The sequence below is a fragment of the Oncorhynchus tshawytscha genome, linkage group LG02 (assembly GCF_018296145.1).
Source record: "Oncorhynchus tshawytscha isolate Ot180627B linkage group LG02, Otsh_v2.0, whole genome shotgun sequence".
Taxonomy (NCBI): Eukaryota; Metazoa; Chordata; class Actinopteri; order Salmoniformes; family Salmonidae; genus Oncorhynchus; species Oncorhynchus tshawytscha.
The window spans coordinates 67165018-67192680 of NC_056430.1; the positions used below are offsets into that span (position 1 = coordinate 67165018).

The 27663-nt window shown below is 43.9% G+C and overlaps 1 protein-coding gene across 5 annotated transcripts in view; it reads right to left on the reverse strand.

The window, feature by feature from the left end:
- usp43a (ubiquitin specific peptidase 43a) overlaps positions 1-27663 on the reverse strand; it is a 116112-nt gene that overhangs the window by 74792 nt on the left and 13657 nt on the right. The gene's annotated exons all lie outside the window — the stretch shown is intronic.

The window sequence follows — 27663 nt, forward strand, 5'->3', positions numbered from 1 at the left end:
AGCTAAACCTATACTGACTGGCCATGGGGCCAAAGTATTGTGTAATCCCATGATAAACTACATAGTATAGGTAAGCCTATACTGACTGGCCATGGGGCCAAAGTCTTGTGTAATCCCATGATAAACTACATAGTATAGGTAAGCCTTTACTGACTGGCCATGGGGCCAAAGTCTTGTGTAACCCCATGATACACTACATAGTATAGGTAAACCTATACTGACTGGCCATGGGGCCAAAGTATTGTGTAACCCCATGATACACTACATAGTATAGGTAAACCTATACTGACTGGCCATGGGGCCAAAGTCTTGTGTAATCCCATGATACACTACATAGTATAGGTAAGCCTATACTGACTGGCCATGGGGCCAAAGTCTTGTGTAATCCCATGATACACTACATAGTATAGGTAAACCTATACTGACTGGCCATGGGGCCAAAGTATTGTGTAACCCCATGATACACTACATAGTATAGGTACATTTATACTGACTGGCCATGGGGCCAAAGTATTGTGTAATCCCATGATACACTACATAGTATAGGTACATTTATACTGACTGGCCATGGGGCCAAAGTATTGTGTAACCCCATGATACACTACATAGTATAGGTAAACCTATACTGACTGGCCATGGGGCCAAAGTATTGTGTAACCCCATGATACACTACATAGTATAGGTAAACCTATACTGACTGGCCATGGGGCCAAAGTCTTGTGTAATCCCATGATACACTACATAGTATAGGTACATTTATACTGACTGGCCATGGGGCCAAAGTATTGTATAATCCCATGATACACTACATAGTATAGGTAAACCTATACTGACTGGCCATGGGGCCAAAGTCTTGTGTAATCCCATGATACACTACATAGTATAGGTAAACCTATACTGACTGGCCATGGGGCCAAAGTCTTGTGTAATCCCATGATACACTACATAGTATAGGTAAACCTATACTGACTGGCCATGGGGCCAAAGTCTTGTGTAATCCCATGATACACTACATAGTATAGGTAAGCCTTTACTGACTGGCCATGGGGCCAAAGTCGTGCGTAATCCCATGATACACTACATAGTATAGGTAAACCTTTACTGACTGGCCATGGGGCCAAAGTCTTGTGTAATCCCATGATACACTACATAGTATAGGTACATTTATACTGACTGGCCATGGGGCCAAAGTATTGTATAATCCCATGATACACTACATAGTATAGGTACATTTATACTGACTGGCCATGGGGCCAAAGTATTGTATAATCCCATGATACACTACATAGTATAGGTAAACCTATACTGACTGGCCATGGGGCCAAAGTATTGTATAATCCCATGATAAACTACATAGTATAGCTAAACCTATACTGACTGGCCATGGGGCCAAAGTATTGTGTAATCCCATGATAAACTACATAGTATAGGTAAGCCTATACTGACTGGCCATGGGGCCAAAGTCTTGTGTAATCCCATGATAAACTACATAGTATAAGTAAGCCTTTACTGACTGGCCATGGGGCCAAAGTCTTGTGTAACCCCATGATACACTACATAGTATAGGTAAACCTATACTGACTGGCCATGGGGCCAAAGTATTGTGTAACCCCATGATACACTACATAGTATAGGTAAACCTATACTGACTGGCCATGGGGCCAAAGTCTTGTGTAATCCCATGATACACTACATAGTATAGGTAAGCCTATACTGACTGGCCATGGGGCCAAAGTCTTGTGTAATCCCATGATACACTACATAGTATAGGTAAACCTATACTGACTGGCCATGGGGCCAAAGTATTGTGTAACCCCATGATACACTACATAGTATAGGTACATTTATACTGACTGGCCATGGGGCCAAAGTATTGTGTAATCCCATGATACACTACATAGTATAGGTACATTTATACTGACTGGCCATGGGGCCAAAGTATTGTGTAACCCCATGATACACTACATAGTATAGGTAAACCTATACTGACTGGCCATGGGGCCAAAGTATTGTGTAACCCCATGATACACTACATAGTATAGGTAAACCTATACTGACTGGCCATGGGGCCAAAGTCTTGTGTAATCCCATGATACACTACATAGTATAGGTAAGCCTATACTGACTGGCCATGGGGCCAAAGTCTTGTGTAATCCCATGATACACTACATAGTATAGGTAAACCTATACTGACTGGCCATGGGGCCAAAGTATTGTGTAACCCCATGATACACTACATAGTATAGGTACATTTATACTGACTGGCCATGGGGCCAAAGTATTGTGTAATCCCATGATACACTACATAGTATAGGTACATTTATACTGACTGGCCATGGGGCCAAAGTATTGTGTAACCCCATGATACACTACATAGTATAGGTAAACCTATACTGACGGGCCATGGGGCCAAAGTCTTATGTAATCCCATGATACACTACATAGTATAGGTAAACCTATACTGACTGGCCATGGGGCCAAAGTCTTATGTAATCCCATGATACACTACATAGTATAGGTAAACCTATACTGACGGGCCATGGGGCCAAAGTCTTATGTAATCCCATGATACACTACATAGTATAGGTAAACCTATACTGACTGGCCATGGGGCCAAAGTCTTATGTAATCCCATGATACACTACATAGTATAGGTAAACCTATACTGACTGGCCATGGGGCCAAAGTCTTATGTAATCCCATGATACACTACATAGTATAGGTAAACCTATACTGACGGGCCATGGGGCCAAAGTCTTGTGTAATCCCATGATACACTACATAGTATAGGTAAGCCTATACTGACTGGCCATGGGGCCAAAGTATTGTGTAATCCCATGATACACTACATAGTATAGGTACATTTATACTGACTGGCCATGGGGCCAAAGTATTGTGTAATCCCATGATACACTACATAGTATAGGTAAACCTATACTGACGGGCCATGGGGCCAAAGTATTGTGTAATCCCATGATACACTACATAGTATAGGTAAACCTATACTGATGGGCCATGGGGCCAAAGTATTGTGTAATCCCATGATACACTACATAGTATAGGTACATTTATACTGACTGGCCATGGGGCCAAAGTCTTGTGTAATCCCATGATACACTACATAGTATAGGTAAACCTATACTGACGGGCCATGGGGCCAAAGTATTGTGTAATCCCATGATACACTACATAGTATAGGTACATTTATACTGACTGGCCATGGGGCCAAAGTATTGTGTAATCCCATGATACACTACATAGTATAGGTAAGCCTATACTGACGGGCCATGGGGCCAAAGTATTGTGTAATCCCATGATACACTACATAGTATAGGTAAGCCTATACTGACTGGCCATGGGGCCAAAGTATTGTGTAATCCCATGATACACTACATAGTATAGGTACATTTATACTGACTGGCCATGGGGCCAAAGTATTGTGTAACCCCATGATACACTACATAGTATAGGTAAACCTATACTGACTGGCCATGGGGCCAAAGTCTTGTGTAATCCCATGATACACTACATAGTATAGGTAAGCCTATACTGACTGGCCATGGGGCCAAAGTATTGTGTAATCCCATGATACACTACATAGTATAGGTACATTTATACTGACTGGCCATGGGGCCAAAGTATTGTGTAACCCCATGATACACTACATAGTATAGGTAAGCCTATACTGACTGGCCATGGGGCCAAAGTCTTGTGTAATCCCATGATACACTACATAGTATAGGTAAACCTATACTGACTGGCCATGGGGCCAAAGTATTGTGTAACCCCATGATACACTACATAGTATAGGTACATTTATACTGACTGGCCATGGGGCCAAAGTATTGTGTAATCCCATGATACACTACATAGTATAGGTACATTTATACTGACTGGCCATGGGGCCAAAGTATTGTGTAACCCCATGATACACTACATAGTATAGGTAAACCTATACTGACGGGCCATGGGGCCAAAGTCTTATGTAATCCCATGATACACTACATAGTATAGGTAAACCTATACTGACTGGCCATGGGGCCAAAGTCTTATGTAATCCCATGATACACTACATAGTATAGGTAAACCTATACTGACGGGCCATGGGGCCAAAGTCTTATGTAATCCCATGATACACTACATAGTATAGGTAAACCTATACTGACTGGCCATGGGGCCAAAGTCTTATGTAATCCCATGATACACTACATAGTATAGGTAAACCTATACTGACTGGCCATGGGGCCAAAGTCTTATGTAATCCCATGATACACTACATAGTATAGGTAAACCTATACTGACGGGCCATGGGGCCAAAGTCTTGTGTAATCCCATGATACACTACATAGTATAGGTAAGCCTATACTGACTGGCCATGGGGCCAAAGTATTGTGTAATCCCATGATACACTACATAGTATAGGTACATTTATACTGACTGGCCATGGGGCCAAAGTATTGTGTAATCCCATGATACACTACATAGTATAGGTAAACCTATACTGACGGGCCATGGGGCCAAAGTATTGTGTAATCCCATGATACACTACATAGTATAGGTAAACCTATACTGACGGGCCATGGGGCCAAAGTATTGTGTAATCCCATGATACACTACATAGTATAGGTACATTTATACTGACTGGCCATGGGGCCAAAGTCTTGTGTAATCCCATGATACACTACATAGTATAGGTAAACCTATACTGACGGGCCATGGGGCCAAAGTATTGTGTAATCCCATGATACACTACATAGTATAGGTACATTTATACTGACTGGCCATGGGGCCAAAGTATTGTGTAATCCCATGATACACTACATAGTATAGGTAAGCCTATACTGACGGGCCATGGGGCCAAAGTATTGTGTAATCCCATGATACACTACATAGTATAGGTAAGCCTATACTGACTGGCCATGGGGCCAAAGTATTGTGTAATCCCATGATACACTACATAGTATAGGTACATTTATACTGACTGGCCATGGGGCCAAAGTATTGTGTAATCCCATGATACACTACATAGTATAGGTAAGCCTTTACTGACTGGCCATGGGGCCAAAGTATTGTGTAATCCCATGATACACTACATAGTATAGGTAAGCCTATACTGACTGGCCATGGGGCCAAAGTCTTGCGTAATCCCATGATACACTACATAGTATAGGTAAACCTATACTGACTGGCCATGGGGCCAAAGTATTGTGTAATCCCATGATACACTACATAGTATAGGTAAGCCTATACTGATTGCTTTCAGTGAGAACAGTACAGTTGACGGTAAAGAAATAGAGCAATAGGATGAAGGAGCTATTTGAGTTGCTCTGCACTAAAACATCACTTTAGTAGCTGTTTCGGGCCTGGATGGTAATGGACAGTTTAGATGCCCTGCGTGAGGTCGTGAGATTGAAAATGAATTCATTGTCACCTGGGGACCAGAGCTAAGCGTCGGAGGCGATTTTGAAGTGGACATCAATTTCCGTTTTTGGGGTGAAAGTTCCGCCCTGAAGTTTGTGCCTGTCTAAAAATCTCTAATTACCTCAAACTAATTTAGGACACATTTAGAGCAAGGTCACATACACACATACAATATCAATATCTTATGGTGTGATTATCGTATCAACATGTGCATCAATAAAACATACTGTAAGTACTGTACAACCAAGATTGACAACATAACCCTGGAGAATATCTGTCAGCTTTGTTTCATCAACATCTGTGATGTCATCAATTACTTGACACACTTCTGTGTCAACAGCAAAAGGCCTAACTGCTATTTATACCTCTTCTCCCCTCTTCGTATCCTAAATGTGTCACCGTGTTCTTAAAAAAAGATAAGAAAGTCCATTATGCTTCCAGTGAAGAAGATGTGTGAGGTACACTTTCCTAGTTTCCCCAAAGGCAGGACAATCTCATCGTGCCACTAGAAACACTCTCTTCAGAAGAGCACTCACCTACATTGGGAATAGCAGCTGTAGAGTGTGTGATGCATCTACAGTAAGTGTTTATGAGGACGTGTTAAAGAGTCTCAATAGGTTTGAGTCAGACTCATAATGGCCGTGCTTTCTTCTGACAAACTACATCATAACAACATTTTGCAAGATCTAAGGACGATGGTACAAAAATTAGAAATAGGCTTACGTGTTGTTACATTATGAAGGTGAGGAGCAAAACCATGACAACATTTTACAACAACCATTACAAATAGTTGGATAATAGCCTCCATTATAGCTTGTCATCCAATGATTTTTTTTAAACACACAAAAAAACATTATGATGCACAACAAACTCCAGACTATCTAGTAATAATATTGTTTTGTCTCTTATTAAGTCTTTTCAACCAAGAAGCTATTCCGCTGATAATGATGAGCCAAATGAACAAGATGTCTCTTTCAAGCTGTCGAATCCCCAAAGCAATTTTTTCCTTCGCTAACACAATTAAAGATTAAATACAGACATGGCTGGCCTGAGACGTGCTGGGGAATAATGGTTTATTGGAGCTATTAGCGCGAGAGAGAGAGAGCGAAAGCACTAGAAAATATTACATCTAGGGATTCTGCAAATCCTACAACACAGTGCAGAAGGTGCGCCATTAGAGAGGTGAATTTCAGTCTCTTGGTTGTGTCCTGTTAGCAGAGTTGTGTACCTGGTAAGGTTGGAAGCTGACACAGATAGGTACAGAGCTGCTGGTCAGCTAACTCAAATTTGACCTTCCTTTCTTTCAAAATATGGACAGAAAAACTGGATATGCTAATAGGTACAGTCCTTCAGGTCAGCTAACTCAAATGTGATTTTCCTTTCAGTCAAAATGTGGACAAAAACATAGGAAATGCTAATAGGTACAGTCCTTCAGGTCAGCTAACTCAAGTGTGGTCTTCCTTTCAGTTAAAATGTGGACAAAAACACAGGAAATGCTAATAGGTACAGTCCTTTGGGTCAGCTAACTCAAATGTGATCTTCCTTTCAGTCAAAATGTGGACAAAAACATAGGAAATGCTAATAGGTACAGTCCTTCAGGTCAGCTAACTCAAGTGTGATCTTCCTTTCAGTTAAAATGTGGACAAAAACACAGGAAATGCTAATAGGTACAGTCCTTCAGGTCAGTTAACTCAAATGTGACATTCCTTTCAGTCAAAATGTGGACAAAAACACAGGATATGCTAATAGGTGACCGAGACCAATACCTTGAGTAGATGGAAGAATCAACTCCTCTACAGCCAGAGACAGAACTAAACCATAGTCAGAGATAGTATAGTATACTAGCATAGTACAGAATCCTCAGCTAAGTAGCCTGGTCCCAGTCCTTACACAAATCACCATGGAAACATTGGGTTCTTTTCCCATCCAAATGTGGACTGAGGAGGACGTTTTTCATTAAACACAGCATCTCCTTGGAAATTAGTTGTGAGTTTAAAACCACGAAGCACAAACTCTCCCCGCAGCAATTCATCTTCATAAAATAACTCAACATAACTTTTAACAGTTACATATTGCAGAGTTGTGTTTATTCTATTTTCCTGATAGAGAGGAAGGGAAGCTAGTGGGCTTAACCTGGGTTGTATTGCTTAGGCGCCTTATGGGGAAAAACAGACAAACAGGGAGGAACTGGCTGATCTTGATCTCGTAAAATAAGAAGTGCATGTTTTACTTTTCCAGAATGTGTTATTTTAAGAGGTGCATAGTTTCGCAACTCTGCACTACGGAATGTGCTTTTAGCAATCCAATTGTTTATCATGCCACTAACAGGTTAAGGTAATACATAAGGCTTATATAAGGGGATAGACTGTCCTGTCCTCTCTGTTGAGAGTGAGTGGCTGATAAAGAGAGTCTCCGGGTGGACGCTGCAGTAGTAGCAGTAAGAGTGTATATTGGGGAATACCAGCAGACCCAAGGCATGTGTTGCCAGGCACTGCAGCGAAGGCTCGGGCTACTTAATTCTCTATTCATAACAAATCCAAAGCCCGGTGGGCTTCGCTGCACACTTGAGAAGGCACCTTCCCCACAAGTAGGTCAACAGGCACTTAGCTGGACCTTAGAACAAACAACAGATGCCTCCATTCAACTGTGATTTCTCTAAAAGTGGGTGTGTGCATGCACTAACATTTTCATATATCTGGGAACCAGTGATGAATAAATACCCCTACAGTATTATTCCTTGCTCTGCCATTGTCTGCCAAGGCAGGTGGGCCTGCCAAAAATACATGCGAAGCAGGAGTTAGCGTAACATGAGAGATGCTAATATGCAAAAAGAGCTAAAATGTTAAATTGTGTAATCTAAAAGTGCTGAACGCTAACAGCTGACAGATCCATTTTCTGGGCCCACTGTAGCTCAGAGGAGAAAATTAGCACTGGCATCCAAACCCTTCCAGGCTATTTACAGTACCTTGCAAAAGTATTCATCCCCCTGGGTGTTTTTCTTATTTTGTTGCATTACAACCTGTAATTTCATTTTTTTTTTTGGGGGGGGGGATTTCATGTAATGGACATACACAAAATAGTCCAAATTGGTGAAATGAAATTTAAAAAATTACTTGTTTAAAAAAATGATAAAAACCAAAAAAACGGAAAAGTGGTCCGTGCATATGTATTCACCCCTTTGCTAGGAAGCCCCTAAATAAGATATGGTGCAACCCATTACTTTCATAAGTCACATAATTAGTTAAATAAAGTCCACCTGTGTGCAATCTGTGTCACATGATATGACACATGATCTCAGTATATATACACACCTGTTCTGAAAGACCCCAGAATCTGCAACACCACTAAGCAAGGGTACCACCAAGCAAGCGGCACCATGAAGACCAAGGAGCTCTCCAAACATGTCAGGGACAAGGTTGTAGGGAAGTACAGATCAGGGTTGGGTTCTAAAAAAATATCAGAAACTTTGAACATCCCACAGAGCACCATTAAATCTATTATTAAAATATGGAAAGAATATGGCACCACAATAAACCTGCCAAGAGAGGGACGCCACCAAAACTCACAGACCAGGCAAGGAGGGCATTAATCAGAGAAGCAACAAAGAGACCAAAGAAAACCCTGAAGGAGCTATAAAGCTCCACAGCGGAGATTGGAGTATCTGTCCATAGGACTACTGTAAGTTGTACACTCCACAGAGCTGGGCTTTACGGAATGAGTGGCCAGAAAAAAAACATTGCTTAAAGAAAAAAATAAGCTACACGTTTGGTGTTTGCCAAAAGGCATGTGGGAGACTCCCCAAACATATGGAAGAAGGTACTCTGGTCAGATGAAACTAAAATTGAGCTTTTTGGCCATAAGGAAAACACAATGTCTGGCGCAAACCCAACACCTCCCATCACCTCGAGAACACCATCCCCACAGTGAAGCATGGTGGTGGCAGCATCATGCTGTGGGGATGTTTTTCATTGGCAGGGACAGAGAAACTGGTCAGAATTGAAGGAATGATAGATGGCACTAAATACAGGGAAATTCTTGTGGGAAACCTGTTTCAGCAGGACCTCCTTCCAGCAGGAAAATGATGGCACTAAATACAGGGAAATTCTTGAGGGAAACCTGTTTCAGCAGGACCTCCTTCAAGCAGGACAATGACCCGAAGCATACTGCTAAAGCAACACTTGAGTGGTTTAATGGGAAACATTTAAATATCTTGGAATGGCCTAGTCAAAGCCCAGACCTCAATCCAATTGAGAAACTGTGGTTTGACTTAAAGATTGCTGTACACCAGCGGAACCCATCCAACTTGAAGGAGCTGGAGCAGTTTTGTCTTGAAGAATGGGCAAAAATCCCAGTGGCTAGATGTGTCAAGCTTATAGAGACATATCCCAAGAGACTTGCAGCTGTAATTGCTGCAAAAGGTGGCTCTACAAAGTATTGTCTTTGGGGGGTGAATAGTTATGCACGCTCAAGTCTTCTGTTTTTTTGTTTTATTTCTTGTTTGTTCCACAATAAAAAATATTTTCCATCTTCAAAGTGTTGTGTAAATCAAATGATTCAAACTCCCCAAAAATATTTTTTAATTCCAGGTTGTAAAGCAACAAAATAGCAAAAAAGGGGGGTGAATACTTTCGCAAGCTACTGTAATTGATTTCCAGAATTTAAATGATTGGAGCAGAGCAAGATTTCAGAAGTTATTCCACAGCTAAAGCAGATATACAGGACATACTGGCTACGTGAATATTGTATCGAAGTCAATGGGAATCTATTCCCAAGCAGACAGAAAGTGAGATGTGTATTTGAAAAGGTTATTATATACACTGATAGCTTGCGGAATGCCTTATCCCTAAAATTAGGTGAGAAATTAAACGTACAAAGCTTAAGACATGGGAAGCGAGGACATGCCCCCATTCTCATCGACTGTGCTGCAGTGGAGCAGGTTGAGAACTTAAAGTTCCTTGGCGTCTACCAACAAAGTAACATGGTCCAAGCACACCAAGACAGTTGTGAAGAGGGCACAACGAAACCCATTCCCCCTCAGGAGACTGAAAAGATTTGGCCTGGGTCCTCAGATCCTCAAAAGGTTCTACAGCTGCACCATCGAGAGCATCCTGACTGGTTGCATCCCTGCCTGGTATGGCAACTGCTCGGCCTCCGAGCAGTTGCCATCCGGTAGTGCGTACGGCCCAGTACATCACCAGGGCCAAGCTTCCTGCCATCCAGGACCTCTATACCAGATGGTGTCAGAGGAAGGCCCTAAAAATGGTCCAAGACTCCAACCACCCTAGCCATAGACCGTTCTCTCTGCTACCGCACGGCAAGCGTTACCGGAGCACAAAGTCTAGGTCCAAGAGGCTTCTAAACAGCTTCTACCCTCAAGCCATAAGACTCCTGAAGTCCTAATCAAATGGCTACCCAGACTATTTGCACATTTGATTTGATGATCATGCACTGTGTACATCCATCCATTTTGTGTATTGCTAGGCAGTTACATAAACAATGGATTTGTATTTTTTTATTGGTTTCTCACAATGCTTGCACTGAACATTTCTGCCCTGGAGCATGTATTGAACACAGAAATAAAAATAACCTATGCCTTTTCTCCCTCAGAAGATGTTGTACCCAGGATCCTTTTCTGCTGTTGCTTTTGCCATGAAAGGTGTGACGTCAAACAGATACATATCACTGCAATCAGCAGAACTAAGGCAGCGTCGCAGGGAGGCACACACAAGGGTATACTCATGGGTATTGGGTATCAGAACATCACATTTCTGCACATGCACGACCCGTAGCCTCAAGGACTGAATCCCAAATGGCACTCTATTCCCATATTATATTGTTTCCTACTCTATTACCATATTATATTGTTTCCTACGGGCCCTGGTCAACAGTATTCCCATTACAAAAGGGAATAGGTTCTCATTTGAGACGAAGCCAAGGACTCTTCCGTAACAGGGCGGTCCGGTCCTCTCATGCGGACTGAAACAGTTCAATAAGTCACAGCCATGTCTGCTTCGTGTCTGTCTTGACAGTGTGATGATGTCATCAGAGGACACACATATCAATAGGAGTCTTTAATAAGTCCCAGACAGATGTTTCCTACGTGTCGGTCTTTGTTCGACATGCCGGAGGACATACTCACGTGTGGCTGTGTTTTTGACACAGACATTGCGTGATCCCGCTAATCTAGTTGGAGACATGAATACAAGCTGGATGGATGATGATCATCGTCACTTCTGGTTTCGGCTCCATGTAAAAATGCAGTTGAAGAGTGAGTCTCTTATACGAAGCAGCGAAATAATGATATCTTCTCATGATGCAAAGCAACTGCCCCAAAAAACTGGACCGCTCACTTTTTCGTAAACGAGGCCGTGTATGCCAGCTGTAGGGCTAGGCAGGGCTAGGCAGGGAGGGGACTACCGTTGAGTTTAGCCCAAAAATAGAGCTCTGCTGGTGGGGAGGCAAGCCGTTGTCCTCCCCTGCCAGGACCCACGGACCTAGCTCACCTTCTGCCGGAGTATGAGAGACGTTGCGAGGTGTTGCTCACTGTACTACCACATGCTCAGTGCTGACCCTGATGAAGACAGCTTGGCTATCGAAACGTTGGTAATTACATTTTTGCATCTGAGCTCCTAGAGTGTGCGGCTCCCTTTTATTTTCCAGTGCTGACCTAAAAACACACACTGTTCCTGGGCTGTTGCATCCTGGGCCGTACTCTCCCTCCTGTCTGGGACTCTCTATAAGAGATTGAGGTACTTCTGTATAGTAGGAGCCCAAGCTCTGTGACTATACTGCTGGGTATGCAGAGGTAACCTTACTGGTCCCAAAGCAAACTGGTTCTGTTTGTCCCAACAGGGCTCCTGTACGATTTACTCACACTCATAACAGTCACAGTGTGAGTCAGAATTTATTCTGTTCAGGTCCTGTGATATCTGAGAGAAACAGACAGAAGCAGCAGCTCACATAGGACTCTGCATGGTCCTGTGCTCTGTGATCCATGTAGTGGCAGAGACGTCCCTGGTTGCTTCTTCTGAGGTTTTCATAATGCGGCAGCCAGAACATAGAAACACATGTTGTTTTCCTACCCCTGTTTCACGGTGTACCGCAATGTGTGTGTGTGTGTGCACTTATGCACCACGGTGTGTGCGCATAGCCACAGGGAGATGTTTGGAGTTGGGGGTGCTGGGTAGAGGTTGAGCAGAGGTGTTTTTAGGATTTCCACACATAGGGGGGGAAAAAAACTGCATTTCATGCAACTCTACTTCATTTACATGATAGATGACATTAGCAAAATAATTTTGAATACTACACAAATGGCCGAAATGAGTGGCTACTCTGACAGTGAGAATATATTCTTCCTAATATTGTACATTCTGTGTGTTTTTTACATTTGCCTGGGCTATTGTTTGACAAGACCAGGTCATTTTTATTGCAGCCACTGACTCACCCAATGATGAAGATGAAGCCTAGGCTACTCACCAGTGATGGCCCATGCACTCGTACCATTAGCCTACCACAAAATGATAAAGCTACTTTGAAAAACAGTGCCGTAAACTCTGAATCGCTCAGAAGTTGTTGAAATCATTTGTTAGCTTCTACAGACAGATGAGTCTTAGTATGAGTCCTGGCTGCCAGTCTTGAATTGAATCGGAACTGCCATCTATGGATTATATTTCTACAGTTGATTGCAGCTGTCAGTTAACCTTCTGCAAATTTCAAAATACAATTGTGAGAAAAACATACAGGAAAGTAGATGCCTACACTGTATTTCTAATAAATGTTATGTTATTTTAATGGACAAAAAAAATGTGTTTTTCTTTCAAAAACAAGGACATTTCTAAGTGACCCCAAACTTTTGAGCGGTAGTGTAAGTTTCGTGATATGATATCGTGAGGTCCCTGGCAATCCCAGCCCTAAAATATGCTAAAGATGTTTGAACGCAAAGTCAGCAACTGTGTTTTTGTACACGACCGAATCCACAGTGAATCTTCAGTCAACGTTTAAACTGCATTAGACTAATAACCACTAAATGTAAAACACAGTCATCACCACAGTCATAAAACCAGAGTCCTGGGGCCAGTGATTACTTCCGAGACCCAGATTAAGTGATCATTTCAAAACACTTTTTTTTTTAAATCAAATGTAGGACTAGAGCTTAATTACATTGGGACAAAGTGCCTGAATTTTGGTATTTTCTGTGTATTTCATTTGCTTCTAGATCAGACTCTGAAGGGGTTAGCAAAATCACTTGTGCTTCCTACCACTTATAGTGGTTCCGACTAATTTCAGCAGGAATTAAACCGGTCTCTGAGCCAGTGATCATTTCAAAACAAAAGTTGAATCAATAGTTGGACTCTTGAGCTTAACACTACCACCTGTGCTTCCTATAGTGTCTCTGAGTCAATCCCAGCAGCTCCAGAAGCCCAACTGTCAGCCATAGATCTGAGCTGAATCTTAATACCCACTGGGCACAGATTCCACGACGGTTCAACATAATTTCACTGAAATGTGGAAACAACGTTGATTCAACCAGTGTGTGCCCAGTGGGTAGCGACATGCTCTGTGGCAAAGAATCCAGAGTGGCTCCATTCATGGATGTAGTAGAGAGATAAGGAAAGAGGCATTGACAGAACAGAATTTGGTCCCCTGTGATGGTTTCTGTTCTTGGATCTTTTTCCTCCCTCACACACACTGAATGGGATGTGAGTGTGCGAACTATATGGAGTCTCAAAAGACTGTGTGTGTGTGTGTGTGTGTGTGTGTGTGTGTGTGTGTGTGTGTGTGTGTGTGTGTGTGTGTGTGTGTGTGTGTGTGTGTGTGTGTGTGTGTGTGTGTGTGTACAAAAACTTTCCACAAACTGTTCCACAGACACCCCACAGAAGCACATGCTGTAAGCCGGTAGCTCAGCGGTTCTCTGTGCTGTACGAGATGACATCTGTCCCGCTGCGCGTGCGGATGAGACAAGCCAATATTGACACAGCCGGCTGTTTTCACGTTTACAGAAGAGCCCCACCGCCTCCTGTCGTTCTTTTACAGAGTTTGGGCGGCATGAACGGATTCAGATGGAAGGCGTAGCGCAACCGTGTCCTCAGCACGCTCTGAAGCTTCATAGAACACGACAGGGAAGGAAAGTAATGGGTCTAGCAGGGTTGAGGTCAATTCCAATTGAAGTAAGTCTATTCATGAGGTAAACTGACATTCTAATTACAATTATTATTTTCCTCATTGACATGAATTCCGTTTACTTCCTGAATTGAAATGGAGTTGACCCCCAACCCCTGGTCTCTATCCAGATCCCTGGTGTGTTCTTCCCTCACCTAACAACCCAACTTTGTTTCCAACTTTCTGTCCCAACTTCATGTTCTGTTCCGGTTAAGGGGGGATTAAGAACTCAACAGAGCGGACAGGGCGACATGGCAGCATGGATGGCAGGAGTTGAAAAGAAAGGGAAGAGGTCAGCAGGAACAGAGATGGGGGGCAAGGAAAGAGGGAGGGGGTCTGAAATGCTTGCCCTGCAGTAAAGGGGCTGACTCACTCCTATTCTTTTAGCCGCGGAGAGCTGCTGCTAATTCGGGTCTATTCAGTGCAGGATTACGGTAATGTGGCCGTCTGGATGATGAAAGGGGAAACGAAAGGCATTCTATACCCTTTCCTCCCTCCCTCCCTTACTCCCTCTGTCCTCATACTTGTAGACCATCCATCCCTGTCTCTCTGCTTCTGTCACCTCTCTCTATCAGTTATGACAGCATTGCCCACTCTATGTCACCTCTCTCTATCAGTTATGACAGCATTGCCCACTCTATGTCACCTCTCTCTTTCAGTTATGATGGCATTGCCCACTCTATGTCACCCCTCTCTATCAGTTATGATGGCATTGCCCACTCTATGTCACCTCTCTCTTTCAGTTATGATGGCATTGCCCACTCTATGTCACCCCTCTCTATCAGTTATGACAGCATTGCCCACTCTATGTCACATCTCTCTATCAGTTAGGACGGCATTACCCACTCTATGTCACCACTCTCTATCAGTTATGACAGCATTGCCCACTCTGTCACCTCTCTCTATCAGTTATGACAGCATTGCCCACTCTATGTCACCTCTCTCTATCAGTTAGGACGGCATTACCCACTCTATGTCACCACTCTCTATCAGTTATGACGGCATTACCCACTCTATGTCACCTCTCTCTATCAGTTATGACAGCATTGCCCACTCTATGTCACCTCTCTCTATCAGTTAGGACGGCATTACCCACTCTATGTCACCACTCTCTATCAGTTATGACGGCATTACCCACTCTATGTCACCTCTCTCTATCAGTTAGGACGGCATTACCCACTCTATGTCACCACTCTCTATCAGTTATGACGGCATTACCCACTCTATGTCACCACTCTCTATCAGTTAGGACGGCATTACCCACTCTATGTCACCTCTCTCTATCAGTTATGACAGCATTGCCCACTCTGTCACCTCTCTCTATCTGTCCAGACACTAGATGAAGGTCACCACTATATTCCTATTAGAAGAATACATATCAACTGTTGAAGTAGAGGGCAGTAAATATATGTAATGTGTTTCTCTCTTCACTGTTGGTTATTATACCATCAGACACAGAGAGAGAGGCCACTCCTTTCCAATTTGGCCATAACAGGCCCACTGAGCACATATAGGCAAACTTGTGCCTAAAAACTAGAGCGGGGACAATACCAGTATACTCGTCAGTATCGTGGCAAGGAAACAAAACACAAAGCGTATTTCACTTCTTTAATGTTGAAAACAGACATCATTATGTTGTCATCCAGAGCCACATGTATTTATTTTCCAAGCTATAGTACACAATATTTTACATACAGCTGGTTTTTAAAGGACCAAGGAGTTTGGACTGCTTCGTGTTTTCATTTTTTCCATGTAAAAAATATGGCGCCCTTGCCCTACTAAAAACACAGTGAAACTTGCCAACTAAGCCTTCTAACACTGATCCTAGACCTGTCCAAAGAGTGCTGGAACTGGGTGTATACTCTCCGATGGCATGGGGCGCAGCCAAACCCTCTGCCCTCTAGCAGTTTCTGTGGAGAAGCTCGCTGAACCAACATGCACAGATGCACGCAACGCAACGCACACACACACGCACAAAGACAAAAACTGAAAATAAGAGGCCACAGAACAGAGCTCTTGGCAGCTCCTTCAGAGCCAAATCTGACTTGGCAAAGACCAGAGAGGGGTGAGAGGAAAAGAGGAGAGCGGTCTCTCATTTGCACATTGGCTATGTTCACAGGCAAATATTAATTTCAGAAATAAATTATCCGACCTAAGCTAAGAGAGGAAAGAGGAAGGAGAGAAAAATTGTGAAGAGGAACGGGTCGTAGAGGTCAGCGGTTTTTCATTTTAGTAAAAAGTGATGCTCTAAGATAAAACCACATTCCACAAGAGTGCCCATGTGTAAGAGATCTCCTACAAAGCCCCCTTCAGTGCAAATTCCTTTTTAACATGAAATGTGGAGGATTTGTTTTCTCACTCTCTCTTTCTCTCTCTCTCTGAAAGGTTACAAAGGACAACATCCATTAAAAATCCTCATATCACTTTCACATCAAATTGGGTTATAAAATCTGGTCTAGGTTGGTTTTATGGTGCAATTTCAACATGGGCCGCTTTGTAGAATGAAACCTTGAGTATCCTTGTCGCCACATTGTCTGTCTACCAGACCAGAGTTCAAAGGGTTAAGTGGCAATCTCACCAAGTAAATGAAACCACAACCGTACATTAAAATTGACCAGGAAAGAGGACACTGAAAGGGCCAAAAATCCAGTTAAACTGAACAGGAGACAAGAGTACGAACTACGAAGTAAACAAAATCCACTTATAAGACAGAGAAACAGAAGAAAAAAAACAGACAAGAGACGGTGAACCAAAACACACCTGTTACAAAACAGGCTCCTGTTCCTCTGTGAAGTGGAACGCAGCCAAAACAAACTCAGGACCGTGACCTTTCTGCCCCTCGGGGTTCAAAAATAACATTTGCTGAAGGTAGGTAAACAAAAAGGGACGCTAGTCCGGTCAGAGGAGGGGAGAACAGAATGCAAATATTCTTGTCAGGCCACAAGCCAGAGGGTGTGGAAGAGAATGTCTGTGTTCCTCGGAACAGGTAAAATTACATTATAGCCACCACTCCAGTTATACAGCTTCAGAGTGCCAGGAAGGTATTACCTTATATGGGAGCGATGACAATAAAGATGGGTGTGGGATATGATGACACAAGACAATGGGCCTCAAGGCCAGACATTGTGAACTTTATTGGCAAACAAAAGGCACCACTGTATTCAGTGGTATTCTTTCACGGCATTTTCCACACGAGCAGAACAAGTTGGCATTACACACAGAGACTACAGCGACAAAGGGAGGCAATACGAGCGTGAAATAGTGAGGTAAGGAGAATGACAAGTCCTCAAGGCCTGTAGAGTTGGCCGGCTCCCCTCTTTCCACTGGGATTCTCTGCCTCTAACCCTATTACAGGGGCTGAGTCACTGGCTTACTGGGGCTCTCTCATGCCGTCCCTGGAGGGGGTGCGTCACCTGAGTGGGTTGATTCACTGTTGTGGTCATCCTGTCTGGGTTGGCGCCCCCCTTGGGTTGTGCCGTGGCGGAGATCTTTGTGGGCTATACTCAGCCTTGTCTCAGGATGGTAAGTTGGTGGTTGAAGATATCCCTCTAGTGGTGTGGGGGCTGTGCTTTGGCAAAGTGGGTGGGGTTATATTCTTCCTGTTTGGCCCTGTCCGGGGTGTCCTCGGATGGGGCCACAGTGTCTCCTGACCCCTCCTGTCTCAGCCTCCAGTATTTATGCTGCAGTAGTTTATGTGTCGGGGGGCTGGGGTCAGTTTGTTATATCTGGAGTACTTCTCCTGTCCTATTCGGTGTCCTGTGTGAATCTAAGTGTGCGTTCTCTAATTCTCTCCTTCTCTCTTTCTTTCTCTCTCTCAGAGGACCTGAGCCCTAGGACCATGCCCCAGGACTACCTGACATGATGACTCCTTGCTGTCCCCAGTCCACCTGGCCATGCTGCTGCTCCAGTTTCAACTGACCTGAGCCCTAGGACCATGCCCCAGGACTACCTGACATGATGACTCCTTGCTGTCCCCAGTCCACCTGGCCATGCTGCTGCTCCAGTTTCAACTGTTCTGCCTTACTATTATTCGACCATGCTGGTCATTTATGAACATTTGAACATCTTGGCCATGTTCTGTTATAATCTCCACCCGGCACAGCCAGAAGAGGACTGGCCACCCCACATATGCTCTCTCTAATTCTCTCTTTCTTTCTCTCTCTCAGAGGACCTGAGCCCTAGGACCGTGCCCCAGGACTACCTGACATGATGACTCCTTGCTGTCCCCAGTCCACCTGACTGTGCTGCTGCTCCAGTTTCAACTGTTCTGCCTTATTATTATTCGACCATGCTGGTCATTTATGAACATTTGAACATATTGGCCATGTTCTGTTATAATCTCCACCCGGCACAGCCAGAAGAGGACTGGCCACCCCACATAGCCTGGTTCCTCTCTAGGTTTCTTCCTAATTTTTGGGCTTTCTAGGGAGTTTTTCCTAGCCACCGTGCTTCTACACCTGCATTGCTTGCTGTTTGGGGTTTTAGGCTGGGTTTCTGTACAGCACTTTGAGATATCAGCTGATGTACGAAGGGCTATATAAATAAATTTGATTTGATTTGATTTAGAGTACAGTGGTGGGTTTCTGTGGACAAGTCTCACACAATAAAGTCACAGACAGTGCACTTCTCCATTGAAGACTTTCCTCCTATGTAGTGCACTACTTTTGACCAAGTAGTACCAGCACATAAGCGAGAGTGAACTTTAAATCGGAACAATGTCCTCGCGGCAAATGCACCTTGTTGCACCAACTTTCTCTTCCCTTGGTCTGGTAAGCCAGGCTAAATGAGGAACACAACAGCATCGTACAGAACAGTCCCAGCAGCAGTGGGAGCAGTAGCCTCAGAGACTAACAGGAGGTCAACCTCATCCATGGGGACCATTATTACCTTCAGCCCAGGGAAGCTCACTGCTTACAAATCCATCCAGCTTTATTCAAATTATTTTCAAATCAAAATAATCGGTATGCATTTACACGGGCATTTTGCTCATATTACTCTCCTATGTGTGTGTGTGTGTGTGTGTGTGTGTGTGTGTGTGTGTGTGTGTGTGTGTGTGTGTGTGTGTGTGTGCGCATTTGCCTTTTAACTCTAATAAAACAGTCAAGGAGAAATCTGCCAGGCACATAAAGGAGATATATTTTTGAATATGATAAATTAGGAGGAGAATGAAATGATAGTGTATAGCTCTTAACATTCAAATCATGTGTTGGTGTTCATCAAAGGCTTGAGTGGTGCTTCTTTCCCTGGCTGAGCCCAGCTCTGATTTTACACCCAGAGAGAAAGAGTGGTCAATTCTTCCACACTAACCCAACTTAACCTTCCACCAACAACAATTCAATACACACCAGACTCACCCTCAACTTACTAATGAGCGTTCTTTTTCCCTCTCAAAGGAGACAAATGTGTTGATGCAGCTGAATATTTTAAATATTCCTGAACTATTTAGGGGGTCTGTGCGTCTTTTGAAATATTCATGGATTTAATCAAATGTTAGCTAAGTAAAGTATTAAATATTTCAGGCAGGTGTGTGTGTGATCCATTAAAGGCCTTTAAAATGGCAATCCATGGCAGTCAGCCGTCTCTGTGTGGCACCTCTGAGGTACCCTACCTGTGTGTGTGTGTGTGTGTGTGTGTGTGTGTGTGTGTGTGTGTGTGTGTGTGTGTGTGTGTGTGTGTGTGCGGAAGATGGGTGGAAGATGGGTGGGCTGTGAAAGTGGAGAAGTGGGACAGTCGCATTACTTACCCCCCAGAGTATAGAGACATAGTAAAAAGAAAAAGTAAGAAAGACAAAGAGAGAGAGAGAGAGAGAGAGAGAGAGAAGTAGTATGTATAAATATGAGTGTGTTTGCAAGCCATATGTAATCTGTCTGTGTTTGTGTGTTATGTGTGAGAGGAACTGAGGCTGAGTGCCCTTAGAAAGCCCACTGTGAAAGCCCCCCCTCTCTCAGCAGATCGATCCCGGTGCTAATGTTCCTGCCATTAATGGAGCGGCGGCCAACGCTCTTCCTCCTAATTTGAGCTTCTCTCCTGATCCCCAGGGAGATTCCATTTCATTAGTCCCCTGTGGTGCATCAGTCACGGGCAATACTCTGAGAGGCCTAGCTACCCCACAGCGAGCCTGGATGTTCACGGTCAGATAGGGGGTCCCTGGGTAGGGTCCCTGAGCTAGAGCGCTGTCTCTGGAGGCTCTGTGGAAGACCCAGGGCACATTGGGATGATAATAGACTCAGGGTTGACTCCTGGTGGGGAGTCTGGGTCCTGACTCTGCACCATGTTGTGACTGTGGCTCTCTGATGCCCCTGTGGGAGCGGTAATTGGCTTGGGCAGCAAGCAGACGCATGCACACACAAACACTCTTCCTCCTCCTTTATCTTCATCACTCTGTGGCACGAGGACGACGATAGACTCCTTCTCTCACCCCATTATGACCTCACAGATGATGTCCAACAACGCTTCCACAGCCAAACCACTCAGTATCACTCTCTTAGTATCTATCTCCATCTTTGACCATCAAATAATTACTGAAGGACATCGTCTTTTGCAAAGTAAGGCCACATGGAAGACAAATAACACCTCGGTCTCCAAAAAGGTGCGAGCTCTTTCAGAAGCGCTAACTGATCAGACAAACCTAGACAGAGGGGCGTTGATACCTAGACGGCCCAATTCAGCAGGTTTGCCAAAAGAACACAAAGCAGCTATCTGCTCAGTTAGGTGAATCCCTGAAGCTGAGAGCTGCTGGTGTCAACAACTTTCTATTTCTCTCTCGATACCATGCCACTACAAAAGCCCACCTGAAACTTTCTTTCTTTTATCCCTCAGAAGCATTCTGAAATGAGTCAGGGGAGGAGGGGGGGGACAGGGAGAGGGGACGCAAATTGGCCCTGCTCAATCATTTATCTTTCAATAGCTGAATAGTAGATGGAGCCACGTTAGGAGGAAGGAGGCTTTAAAAAGACAGGGAAAGGGATCAGGGTGAATAATGGATGAAGAATCCAACGTTGAGAAAAGGAAAAAGGAGGCATGTCGAGAAATATTTCATAAAGCCGAGATTTTTTGTTTGTGCGTTTTAAATCCTATTAGGAGGTGAGGTAGTGTGTGTGTGTGTGTGTGTGTGTGTGTGTGTGTGTGTGTGTAGTGGTGGGATTAGTTCCCCATCGGTCCCAGATTCCCTTCATTCGGGGCCACATGTTTTCAGTGATAAAAATATACACCACAGCGCCACTACTACAATGCCCCTCTCCACTGTGTTCTTCTTTATACAGTAGTGTAGCAAAAAAAGGGGTATTAGTGGTGATATTGATGTTACGGTATCTGTTCCATGACAGGAAGCAGGAAATAAGGAGTTTTGCTTCAATTTCCTTCCTCTCCAGCTGCTCAATTTCACACAAAATAGACATCTGTGAAGGGAAAAGGAGATCGAAGCCCATCATGCAGTCAAACAGACAGGGGAAAATCCACCAACAAATGTCTTGCCCCATCTCCCTTTCTCCCTCCCTCTCTCCCCCACTCTCTCTATGCCGTGCGGAATTTGAAGCATCTGAGAAATGTCACTGGTGTTCTAATGGGATTGTGGCTGGGGTCGGCGGGGCTGGCGGGAGAGGTGTCGTTTGAAGTCACCTGTGAGAGAGGTTGAGCGGGATCGCCGGGGCAGAAGGAGAAAGGGTCTGTGGCCGTCTGCCCCGTCAACCCCTCAGCCCTGATCTTAACACTCGGCTGTAGCTGAAGTCTGGCTTAGACAGATCATCACTGACAAGTAGACCAGACAGACATATGGAGAGATGAGTCAGAGGAGAAAGAGAGAGAGAGAGAGAAGGAGAAGCAGAGTTGAGACTGTGAGCATGGGAGAAAAGGGGAGAGAGTGAGAGAGGGAGCAAAGGAAAGATAAGCAACCTGTGAACCCCAATGTCTAATCAATGTACAACACTAATGCACCAACAGAGAAGAGAGGAAAGCTGACTTCATTTAGCTCCAGAGCAGTAGAGGGAACGCAGAGATGTCCAATGGTAGATCCATTCTCTCTATATGACGGACTGCCAGTGTCAAGTCTGATGGCACAACTGAATGAGGTGTATCAGAGCTTTATCATCCCCATGGGCAAAACTGACAGGAGACATCCGATACAGCATCCATCAACCCCTACCTGTCTACCTGTCATCGACGTCTGATCTGTACCATAAACAAACACATTTCTCCGGAGAACAGGGCCTCTTAACCCTCATATCCGTAGATGTTAAACCCACAATTTCCGTGTCTGTCAATAATGTGTTCTATCGCCGCCTCGCCGTCTGCCACAACGTCCAGAGACCAAATGTCTAAGTCTAAGCAGTTTACTTCCATCCATCCACGCTGGTTTTTTCTTCCTTCTTTTTTCCCCCTCCATCCACTCACCCTGTCAACTCTCTCCGGGCGCAGAGTGAGAAGCCAGCTATTATCGACGTTTAAAATGGATTAACGCAGAGATAATGCCTCTGTGAGTTAGCAGCGGTGTTGGGATGCTAGGCATCGTTTACCACTACCGTCCGAAGGGGTGAGACGGATAGAGAGAGAGAGAGAGGGTAAGATGGATCGGCTTTTAAACCACTCACTCAGGCAGGCATGCCCACTCACTGGATGGGAGGTCAAGGCCAAGGGCCAGATATAACAATTCTAAAGGGAACGAAGTGAGTTTGTCTGATTTATTTTCATTCCGACACCAGAGAAATATTGTGCAAACTGGTTTAGATAGGCCTGATACTTTCATATTATGAGAAATACTGTTGTCAAGCCTGAGGGGTTGGACGAAGGCGACACACACGTTATTTCAAACAGTCCCTGTAATCCCCTTCTACTACGATGGGTTCTGGTTCAAAGAGACTTGGCTTCCTTCAGCAACTGATCAAACGTCGGTTTACTGAGCTGCCTCTGTTGACCGACTTCCTTACGTAACCTTCCACTGGATGAGGAAGGTGAACCGGCTCAGCTGGTCACATGGCTGGTAGTATGCTGGACCACAGGTTATAGTAGGTCCCGGTTACTGAACCAATACACATAAAGTAGGCCCCTGCTACTGAACCCATACACCAATAACAGAGAACTGATCTTAAAATGGAGGACTGCAGGTGCATTAGGTTTGAGGTTTGGTTTCTGCTCTGTTCTATGGGCCTTGCAGGCCAGTGTGAGTCCATGTAGATAATGCAGAAATGCATTCTTCAAACACAGACCATCCATTCTGAAAGATGCTTATGTAAAGAAACACACGCTGCACTAATTTGTCTTTTGTAGTTTTGCAAAGGTATTGCAAAGGTAAAAGTGGGGTGTAACGGGGGACAAGTGAAGAATTGGAGCAGAGAGTGGATGTGTAAGGATGTTGAAACTAAGCAGTTATAGAGTTGTAAAGGAAATTTACTGTAGAGGAGGAGATACAGTGAGCTACAAAAGCGACATTTTTGCTCTGTACTCCAGCACTTTGAAATGATACAATGACGAGGAGGTTAAAGTGCAGACTGTCAGCTTTAATTTGAGTGTATGTTCATCCATATTGGGTGAATCGTTTGGAAATTACAGCACTTTTTGTACGTAGTCCCCCCATTTTAGGGGACCAAAAGTATAGGGACAAATTCACTTATATGTGTATTAAAGTAGTAAAGAGTATTTGGTCCAATATTCATAGCATGCAATGACTACATCAAGCTTGTGACTACACATTTGTTGGATGCATTTGCTGTTTGTTTTGGTTGTGTTTCAGATTATTTTGCGCCCAATAGAAATCAATGGTCAATAATGTATTGTCTCATTTTGGAGTCACTTTTATTGTAAATGAAAATAGAATATGTTTCTGAACACTTCTACATTCATGTGGATGTTACCATGGTTATGGATAGTCCTGAATGAACCGTGAAGAATGATGTGTGAGAAAGTTAGAAGCATAAATATCATACCCCCCAAAAAATGGTTAGCATGTCTTGGGGGTATTTTATTTTATTTTACCTTTATTTAACAAGGCAAGTCTGTTAAGAACAAATTCTTATTTTCAATGACGGCCTTGTTCAGTGGGTATGATGTTTGTGCGTCTAACTTTCTCACTCATCATTAATCATGATTCATTCAGGGCTATCCGTAATCATGGTAACATCCACATTAAATGTAGAAGTGTTCAGAAACATATTCTATTCTCATTTACAATAAAAGTGACTCCAAATTGACACAATACATTATTTACCATTCATTTCTATTGGGCACAAAATAATCTGAAACACAACCAAAACAAATGCATCCAAGAAATGTGTAGTCACTACCTTGATGTAGTCATTGCGTCATAGAAATATGGGACCAAATATTTTTTACTACTTTAATACACATACACAATTTGTCCCAATACTTTTGGTTCCCTAAAATGTGGGGACTTCGTACAAAAGTGCTGTAATTTCCAAACGGTTCACCTGATATGGATGAAAATACCCCTCAAATGAAAGCTGATAGTCTCCACTTTAACCTCATAGTCATTGTATCATTTCAAATCCAAAGTGCTGGAGTACAGAGCCAAAACAAAAGATGTGTCACTCTCCTAATATTTTTGGAGCTCACTGTATAAGAAAGGTACCATTCACTCAGTGAAAGAGGCAGGCAGGATCAGAATGTGTCTCCTCAGGTTTCTGTCAAGTCAGCAGATTGATCTGGGTCTTTTTTGCTCTCACTTGAAACGCCCGTTTCACAGGCTCTGACGACGGAGGTGTCATCCTGTCCTGCTCTCACTCTCTCTCAGCCCATCAATCCATACACCCATCCATCTATCAATCTGTTCTGTCCATTTGCTATCTGTGTGTACGCTGTACGCCGCAATGCCCACCATCATTTCTCTAACACCAGTCAATGGAGAGAGAGTAGGACGGAGGAGGAGAGGAGAGGAGACGAGGGAGGTGAGAAAGATGGAGCTACAACCAAACGCAGAGAATTAATTCAATTACAGAAAAGAATGGAAATGGATCACACATTCTTACATACACACAGCGTTCTCTGAAATACCTCCTTCTTTCTCAGGCCGAGGCGTCGGTGGCAAAGCGGCTTTTACGGAGCCGTGATTCGGCGAAGGCTAATGACAACCAGAGCCCTGAGCTGTTGACGTGGCATAAAGAGCCTCCTCTATAGCGTAGCCGCAGAGAAAGACATTAGCTGTTAGGAGGCGTCGCGATGGCAGTCAATGAGAATAAGGACTTCATTGGCTAATAATAGCGGCCGGAGATGAGCAAAAGCCAAAGGGGATACGGTTGAAGCGCAACGAAGTGAGGCATCATTGTGACCATCGCACACCCTAAAGGGGCAATGTGTGTTTACATTCAAATGATATTAGAGATCACATCCACATTATAAGTCATAGAATGCCGTGCTCTCTCTGCCAATGCGGTACACCCTCCCCTGGTCCCTTCCCCTCTGCAGCAGCAGACAGAGGAGAGAGGAGAGGGATGGAAAGAGAGAGAATGAGAGGGGGCATCACACAGCAGGCTGCCACTTCAACAACCTCTCCTGCTACACACAAACACACACACAAAGGATCGTTTCAGAGGCCCCGGTGGGTAAATAGTAATACAGCCATGAGTGACACAACACTCAGACGCCGCAGTGGCTAGACTCATCATTCCCACTGAGAAAGGGACCAGGGTCGTAAATGGAATGGGATTCTAAAGTGGCCTCATCCCACACATTCCGTGTCTCTATTTCCTCAAATGCATTAATTGATTTCTGTGACCTGGCTGGGTGAATATGACAAGTACGGTGCTTTTGTACTATTCTCTTCAGGCAATGCAAGAGGAGCTGAGGAGAGGGCCCACGGTGGGGCCTTCATTCCTTAGCCTGCGGCCTGTGCTATTGGTCGACTCTTCTAACGAGGAGGCCTGCTCATTAAGCTGATGACCCGCCTCTCATCAAGACAGTTAATAGTCAGTTATGTTGTCTATTGTTTTTGACTATGTTTGTTTATTGTAATACATATATATACACAGTACCAGTCTAACATTTGGACACACCTACTTATTTAAGGATTTTTCTTTATATTTACTATTTTCTACATTGTAAATATACTTTCAGATTCTTCAAAATAGCCACCCTTTGCCTTGATAACAGCTTTGCACACTCCTGGCATTCTCTCAACCAGCTTCACCTGTTCCCACATATGCTGAGACCTGAAAATGCTGAGCACTTGTTTGCTGCCTTTCCTTTACTCTGCGGTCCAACTCATCCCAAACCATCTCAATTGGATTGAGGTCAGGTGATTGTGGAGTCCATGTCATCTGATGCAGCACTCCATCACTCTCCTTCTTGGTAAAATAGCCCTTACACAACCTGGAGGTGTGTTGGGCCGTTGTCCTGTTGGGGAAAAAAATGGTCCTACTAAGTGCAAACCAGATGGGATGCCGTATCGCTGCAGAATGCTGTGGAATTCGCTTTATTGTCATTGAGACAAGCTCTTCATAACGAGTCTCTATTGTATCTTTGAGAATAGAAATATGCATTCATGGGAACCTCAGAGCTGTTTTGCTCTACTGCACTAGGAGTAACCTGGTTAGGCTGTGAGCAAAACCAAGGCTTGCAAAATGACTCAATTGAATGCGAAAAAAATAGATGTTGATACATGCTAACCAAGTTCAATCTCTCAGTGTTTCTCCTATTTTCATTTAGCAAAGGTGGCCCAGCGGTGGCCCTAGCGGTAGAAATCTCTCGTCCCAACGGCCCCACCCTACATTATGCACGTGTGTGTGTGTGTACGTGCCCCGCTCTAAAGTAAGTTAGTCGATGAGCAAAGCAAGACGTGTGTGTGCTCATGAGTGGGACCCAGGTGATATGATGACTCAAGCCTCTGCAACTCTTCCACCTGAATAAGGAGCTATTATTGGCCTCTGCAACTGTACCTCTGCTCTCACACAGCTGAGACTGACGACGCTGCTACTGTAGAATGCAGAGAGCCCTTTGCATTTTGGATTGCAGCCACAGTTGGATAACACAGTACTAACATCAGCCAAAAACCTTACCTCAGCGAACTTGTTGGCTACAGTATATCTACAATGTGTCATGAGTCAGGAACGTTCGATCACAATAGTGATCAATATTTTT